Source organism: Henckelia pumila, chromosome 3 (assembly GCF_033568475.1).
Source record: "Henckelia pumila isolate YLH828 chromosome 3, ASM3356847v2, whole genome shotgun sequence".
In the NCBI taxonomy this organism is placed as follows: Eukaryota; Viridiplantae; Streptophyta; class Magnoliopsida; order Lamiales; family Gesneriaceae; genus Henckelia; species Henckelia pumila.
Window position 1 is genome coordinate 94,199,920 of NC_133122.1, and position 8,613 is coordinate 94,208,532.

At 37.8% G+C, this 8,613-nt stretch overlaps 1 long non-coding RNA gene across 1 annotated transcript; it reads right to left on the reverse strand.

The window, feature by feature from the left end:
* Positions 1-1,264: 1,264 nt before the first annotated feature.
* Positions 1,265-3,776, reverse strand: LOC140892907 (uncharacterized). The gene is made up of 3 exons (XR_012152935.1): positions 3,487-3,776; positions 2,663-2,717; positions 1,265-1,956 (listed from the first exon to the last, which is right to left on the reverse strand). It is a non-coding gene; the product is annotated as an uncharacterized lncRNA (long non-coding RNA).
* Positions 3,777-8,613: the final 4,837 nt, after the last annotated feature.

Below are 8,613 nucleotides of genomic sequence, written 5' to 3' on the forward strand. Positions count from 1 at the left end.
CCATCGATTTGGGTCCGGCGTATCCACGGTTATCTCGGTATGGGAGCCACCTCCTGAAGCGACGGCACAGCGTGCTACATACCAGGGCCCGGTCTGTCTTTGTTATCTGATCCTTGACCTCGAGTCTATAGGGAGTTCACTTTGCATGCATGTATACTCATACTCTCGCACTGAGCGTTTTATGCTCACGTCTCGTACTCTGTATTTTCTGGACACCCTATTCCATGGGGCAGGTTTGCGATTGGACGAGGAGGGTGGATCCAGGAGGGGCTAGTCAGTGGTTGGTCAGCTGGAGCTTTGTTTAGGTTTTATTACTGTTGTTTGGGTTTATACAGCTATTCGATTTGGTTGTATATTATTGGATAAATTACAGATTCCTTTACTTGGGATTGTATAATGTTTTTGGTTTCCGCAGTTTTATTCTGATATCTATTTTATTAAGTTAATTGCATGCCTAAGTTCTGTTTAGTAGGTGATCCGGGTAAGGGTCACTACAGAAGTAATAAGTCCACATTGAGTTCATGCTCCAATACCAAATCAAGCGTTACCAACTTCTGTATGAGCCAAATCACGCGTACCCCATGATCACGGACCGAAGTCCCTTCACGCATGCGACACGTCATTAACTCTTTTACAGTAGCGAACCTTTCAGCTCTCGATTGAGCCCCAAAAAGTTCCTTGAGTTGTACGTGAATGTCAGCAGCATTCACGGTATCCTCAAATCGCCTCTGGAGTTCATCAGACATCGAAGCTTGCATATAGCATTTGGCCTTGATATCATGGTCCCACCATATATCAAGTTTGGCCAACTCTTCTGGACTTATATCAGCTGGTGCTTCCTTCGGAGGAGATTTTTCTAACACGAAGAGCATCTTCTCCGAGGTCAAGACAATCTTCAACTTACGGAACCATTCCGTATAGTTTGCGCCAGTCAGTTTATTTTGTTCGCGAATAGAGAATAGTGGATTGCGCGAATTCATCTTAATGAAATACTGAAAAGAAACAGATAATAATCAATGATTGTTTAATTAATTTACTAAGACATAAAATAAGCGAAATTTATTTTATGAATCTCACTCCCACTATTTTAACGATTTCACTACCCTCTAGTGAAAACGGGAAACTGTTTTCCTTAGTGGGAACATGGAGTCCAATTGACAAACTGTGGTCCCGAATAATATCAGCCAACACTAGTAGAATTTCCACCTTTTACTTCGCGTATTAACTGAAGTCGTATATAGATAAATACCGAAGTAGATGCACGTGAAGTAAAAGGATACTTTTTTACTTTGCTTAATAACCGAAGTCTTAGCCAGGAAATTACCGAAGTCTTTGGTCGGTTCATTGAGTCAAAATTGGTTCAGGATTGGACCGGTTTCGAAGTAAAAGCATGTCTTTTACTTCAGTGGTTTCATTAAGTGCCGAAGTAATAGAATATATATGACTTCGACATTTACGTTGGCTGATGAAGTAAATGTTCTATCTAACTTCACAGGTTACGTATTGTGATGAAGTAAAAGCATGTATTTTACTTCAACAATTTCATTAACTGACGAAGTAATAGATCATTAATGACTTCGGCATTTGCATTGATCGATGAAGTAAATGTTCTGTCACTTCACATGTTATGCATTGTGATGAAGAAATTAATTATGTTCTACTTCACCATTTAGTTTTAAGCAGTGAAGTTAAAACATATGTTTCACTACATCAAAATTTAAAAAATTTAATTAGATACAATAAATACCAACATCTATAAATCAACAAGTAAGTGTTCTAACAAGTAAATCCAATAATCCGCAAAGCCAATAATCCGCAAAGCCAAAACAAAGATTTATCCCAATGTGCACGACCAATTTAGGCACCTTAATAGGAGTAGACGAATTCGCTCCATTCACTTCTAACTTTATCAAATTGAGTTTGACTGTAATATTGGTTCTTGATGGATCCCGCAAACTGAAATGTAAAAAGTTAAATAGATCAGATTGAAATTCAATGACAGAAATCAAGATTCTCCGGTAAACACACGCACAACCAAAACAAGATCCCATCAAATTCTGAAAATGAAAAAGTCTCAGCTATCGAATTGCACTCATTTCACATCATATTTGTGCATCGAACGTAAAGCAAGCTCCCACCAAGTTAATGTACTGAAACTCCCTTTTCGATGTTAAAAACGATAAAGTTTAAGTTACATCAGATAATTTAAGGGTCAGGGTAACAGAACTGATCAAGTTAAACATGAGAAAAGTCGCGAAGATGATGCATAAACAAGTCCTGTGAATTAAGAAACCACCACTTATAACCTATATCTTCAGCACAAATTTCATTTACTGCCAAGAAAATAACATAAATTTGTGTCTCACCCTCATAAACAAAAACGAGCAGTGTTGTTTATTTTCTTATCATATATTTTATAATTTGAATAAAATACATTTCACTACTATTATGCTGCTGAATTCTTGGTAATTAATCTTGGAAATATGGCACGATATGTGATTCATCAATTGAAATTGAAAAGGCCCATTATAACATTCTATAAACAACTAAATCACACTCATATATAACAATGCATATCTATCATAAATTTGCCAAGAAAGATAACACGAAAAAGAAAAGAAAAATATATGATCATAATGAAATCTGTATGTAGTGATTATACCTAATATTTTCTTCTCCTTCTTCATCTCATCCTTTGTGTTCGTAATGGCGTTTCACTACCAAAAAAACATTTAGAAAAATTTAGAGCGAATATTCTATTTAATGCAACTTTCTAGAATTTTATAATCCAATGGTAGTATTAGCATATCGAGTGTCCCTCCCTTCAAGAAGATCGAATAAAAATATAATTATGGCTTCAAAAGTAATTTAAACTCTGAATAAATCCCACTGGTATAAGAGTTGCACATAAATATTAAATATTTACCCCGTAGGAAATTAGACTATACACTATGATCTTTTTTCTAATCCATAAATAAAATACACACTGATTTTTTGTCGTGCTGATGGTTTAATATCAAATAAATCATCACATGCCTTGATAAAATTTCCCAAGTGTACATTGGTACCTCTGCAACAGCTATCAACAAAATATTCAAACATTCTCTTATTCACGGAGTTTCTTAATCTTAGGAATTCATACAGATAATCCACCTAAGAAAAACAAATCTACATGCTCAAGCTGCATGATCTACATATAATCCAACAATATTGCTTACACTACCATTTCTCTGAGTTCTGATGTAATCACTGTTATAAAACATGGTATTTCAAGCACAATAATACTAAAATTTGGCATAATCTCAATGGATAGTAATGTAAAAATGGAGTTTATGCAATAAATGTTGTTATTATAAAAAAAAAAAGTCATTCTAATAGTAATTGTTATTGTCATCCAAGTCTGAGCCATAAACTAGATTTGTCAGTTCAAATAGAACGAGTTAAGGCACATAATTTCCGAAAAGAATCCAACAGAATGGGGCTTACCCTTCAAGACCAGGATTTGCTGGGAAGTACACATTCCTAAACCACAATTTGTTAGACGCTACTACAGTAGTTTCCCAAATTCAAGCAACAACATTATCCCACCATGATGATTCTGGCAATACACTAAGCCAAGCACTGTTGGAGAACGAAAAAGCAAAAGCATTATAAATGAAATGAATGAAGTCATGAACCACAAATGAAAGGTAAAATGCAAAGATCAAACAACCTTCAATTAGAGGTATTTTCAGCGGGAAAAAACAAACACCATTAATTTCCTGGGGGAGGGGGGAAGTAATCTCTATGAACAACGGTTAATATCCAATTGCTTCCAAAGCAACCATAATTTTCAAAAGGTATAGCCCAATTGCTTCCAAAGCAACCTCCACATTTTTACCTCATGTCCAATAAGGGCCCAATAATATGACGCCGTTTATTGTGACATGTCAAGATGAACCATCAATATTAAGTTGTGATGGACGGTCGCCATGTGGATCCCCCAATAATATGAGCCGATCCCATGGGAGTTCCACCCAACTTACAACATGTGTCGATCCAATGTACAGCTTTCCGACGAACGGGCCCCCCCAATAATATGAGCCGGACCGTATCCGCGGGTAGCATCTCATGCATTGATCGTTGATGGAAGGTAGGAACATTTAACCAATATTTAAATTTCCTTTATTTATCTTGATATCAATTTTAAATCATATTTAAAATGAGGGATTTTAATTTTGAAAATTTGTCTCATCATTTAAAATTTGTATGCTTGCGGGATTCATACAATTTAGTCTAAAACATGCATACAACGATAATATCATATATTATATAGGATGATCGATTCCATTTCTAATCGACCCGTGGTTGCCAATCACGAGTCTAAGTCCAATCCTAGGTAATATGCAGGTATGCAATGCAATCCTATTACATTGAGCTTCCAATTTACATTTCTTCATCTTTATTGTCTGCTGGGCCCACCTTTGTCTTCAAATCTTCATCTCCCACTAAGTCTAATATATTTACAATAAATAACTATGACAAATAGGGGATATATTTTAAGGGGTGGGAACGGGCCATAAACCAGGCCCATTAATAAATCCAAAAACAATAAAAACAAATGTAAATTCCCTAACATACACCTACAAAATTGGTCATGACAATCGATTATCCTTATCCAATAATATTTAATTCAAAATTAATTTATTGGATAACATGCAATGGCAATTAAATTAAAAGGATAAAATCATATTCCATATATAAAATCTTATTTTACATACAAAATCATATTTTATCTTTTTATCAAATAAAATAATATTTTACATATAAAATCCAATTTTATACATAAAATCATATTTTACTCAATATTTCCATAAGATCATATCTTATCATCAATTGAACCAAAAATAATTAATTTCATAAAATCTGATTTAACGGATAAAATCTATAAATTTTCCAAAAATTCAAATTTATCCAAAAATCAATTTTAAAATTTTCGGACTCGAACAATTCGATCCGACGCCTCGTGGACCAATCAAAAACAATTTTCGATCGGACCAAAAAATAGAATTTTAACATATTAAAATTTTAATTTAAAATAAAAATTAATTTTTTTCCGGTCCGCCCGGGATAATCCTGGGCAGCCCGTCGCTGCCCCTTGGGCAGCGACGATCGCTGCCCGTGTTTTGCCCTTCAAAAAAACAAATTTATTTTTTAAAAAAATTTATTTTGTTTCAAAAACCGAGGCTTAAAAATTTTTGTACAATCGATTAATTTAATTGCTTGATCTGAGCAACCTGGCTCTGATACCACTGTTGGAAAATGGTGATCAGAGCAATCAGAATTGATACCCGGTGCAGCGAAAGTTTTAAAATTTTATATGGAACGATTCCATATCATGGGTATCAAAACTTTACGATTAAATTGTGCGTGTAAAAATTAAATAACAATTAAATTTTTACCTTGAAATCTCAAAACGAGATTATGGACACCAACAGATTACTCTGCTCTTGTTGTATATCCCAGGAACTGATGGACGAACAATTCTTCAATCAGGTCCACGAACAGAAGTTTAATCCCTCTGATAGATTGCACTAGAAAATCTATCAGAAGTTTCTACGAAGAGAATTAACGAATTTGATCCGTTAAACCAGACTGCAAATTCAAAATTCACAGGCTGGAATTTTTCGAGCAGAGAGGGGAGAGGGGGCGGCGGCCACTAGGTCTCAAAAACCCTAGTGTTCGAAATTATGAGCCTCTGTTGTGTAATTTCTGTACTGCAATAACTTATTTATAATGTGGGCTGCTAACAGCTTAGGGCCCATTAGTCATAAGTTCAAGCCTGACAATCAAAGCCCGCATGTTCAGATATTAATATAAAATTCATCGTGACTCAGATTGATAAACCAATTTCACCAATGTGCACAGAAACCATTTCTGCATCTTTTAAAGTCAAGATAAATTTTCTGAATCCGAATTCAGTGATTTCCAAAAATGCCCATCCCTATGTCATTTTAGGAAATCTTACTCTTCTACTCTGATATAAGAAGTCCCACTTCTTTATTCACTAAATTTAACTCTTTAAATTTAATTATCTCAACGGGGATTAAAAATCCATTACTTGTGTGACCCTCAATGGTTCAGGGATACAGCTAGCCGTGGGCTCACAACTCCTTGTGACTCGGAACAACAATTTCCGACTTGCCCATCGAATCATGGTAAGAGCGCCTAGCAACATCGCCCCATGATTCCCTAGGTATCACTGATAGTGCCTGCAAGAACCAATAGATTTTGGTTAGCGTATAGTACGGTCCCTTCATCCAAATATCCCGATCGAATCAACAACCATTGGTAAATCGAGAGTCGTTCGAGATTCGATAACTATGCAATGCATCTTGAAGATCAAATAGTGACATCGCATGTGCTACTAAGAAACCATTTCTTAAAACACATCATGTACTCTGGCCAGAGATTCGTCACGCTAATATCTCCTCAGATTGCATAGGATATCCACACTAGCAAGTATGTGGTGAATCCTTGACAACAAAGCATCGACTCCTATATGTGTCATAACTGCACCCAATCCCGAAACCTGATGACCCCAATAGAGTCGGTAAACGAGTCAAAGTACAGTACTAGCATATAGAGTCTCAATGATGTTTCAAGTAGTAAGGACTAATGGTGTACAACCAAAACCGCGGACTTTATCCACTCGATAAGTGATAACCACTTGGAAAGTCCAGATAGGGTAGTTCAATCATTCTTCGTATGAATATCCATTTACATGCTTTGAACATCTCTATGTTCCATACCAATGAAACGTGGTACTCGGCATCGCAAATGCTAGTCTCAATCTCGAGCGATCCTTATCCTTATTAACGGACGGCTCAATCGACTAGGAACTGTTTAGAATATACAGTGACTATAAGATGTGTTTCATGATAGCCATCCCCATGTGCCACCACATCTTACATACACTATAGTATATTCAAGGTCTTCATCTAAACATCTTATTGTATGTCACAACATAATAATATGATAAAAGATAAAGTAAACGCCATTATAAAAGAGTAAATTAAATTAAACAAAAGATTGTTTATACATAGAGTCATCAAAGCCCTTAGCCACAAGTTGGCTCACCGGGCACCCACTCTTTCAGTACCCCGCAGAGTAGCTCTCTAGCCGGTGCTGTATATTCCCAGCGACATGAGCAAGTATTTTCACTTGAGTTTTAAATCATCTGTGTGCGCATATTTGTATTTATATCATTGCTTCGTATTGAGCGTTCTAGCTCACGCCCCTGTGTTTGGGTATTGTGTACCTTGTGGCGGGGCAGGTTTGAGGCTGGACGGTCCAGGAGGCTCTCAGCAGGATTGAGCTTGGGGAGTGCGATTATTTACCCTAAACCTTCGATTTGGTTGTATAACAGTACTTATACACTTATGATAGCGTCGATTGTATTCTGCCGATTGGATTTGTTGCATTTTAATTATCCGCTCTTTACGATTTAAGATTTTATTGCGTGCGCTTTTACTATAACTCTGATTAGATAGTGGATCCGGGTTGGGTCACTACATTTTTGGTATCAGAGCGATGCATTGCACTGGGAATATCGTAAAGCGGATTAAGTAATTATCTGTTCTTATGTAACAGATGGCAGATTACGACGAGAGTCACGGTAGCGTAGACAGCGGTCGTTGGGGCGATCCGGACGATCGTAGACGTCGGGGACAGCCCGAGGAGCGCAGGCAAGTCAGCATGCGTAGGTTTAAGGAAGTTAGCCCGAGTCCTTTGACAGGTGGTGAGACATTCCAAGAGGCGGAGGATTGGATGGAGAAGATGGAGCAGTGCTTCCAGGAGTTCCATTGCACGGCTGAGGATAGGATGGATATCCTTGCCTTTATGCTTGAGGGTAGGGCGAGGAAGTGGTGGAGGTCTACTTCCGCACCGTTCATAGCAGCTAGAGGTGCAGCTACTTGGGTGGAGTTCCTTACTGCCTATCAGAGATTTTATTTTCCTCCAGCTCTTCGTCAGGCAAAAGCCAGTGAGTTGTTGAGTTTGCGGCAGGGGATGATGACGATCGAGGAGTACCAGCAGAAGTTCTTTGATCTGCTACCCTTTTGTCCTCATATTGCTGATAGCTCTATGGCGAAGTTTGATCATTTCCTTCAGGGGTTGAACTCTGACATTCATCGTATGGTTGTTGTGGGTGGCGATGGGACTTACGAGGATTTGGTTGACCGTTGTTGCCAGGCCGAGGACAGTATTCGGAGGAATAGGGGACTTTACTCTTCTTCTTCCAGGCCAGCGAACTCTAGTCCTTTGGGTCCGAGAAGACAATCCTTCAAGAAGCCAGGAGGTACTTCTTCTTCTTCCTCTGGATCTGGTGGAGTGCATCGTTTGGGTGGATAGAGACCGAACCGGTGTATTCAGTGCCGACACAGAAATCCTCCAGGGCAGTGTGGTCGATCGGCCACTGCATGTTTCCAGTGTGGCCAGGAGGGTCACATGAAGAGAGATTTTCCTATGCTGGTTGGGGCAGCGGTCCCATCTGGGTGTTCAAGTTTTGGATACTTGCTCTTGTTTCCTGTTGAAAAGCTACAGTATTAGTCGCAAGATCCTTAACGATATTTT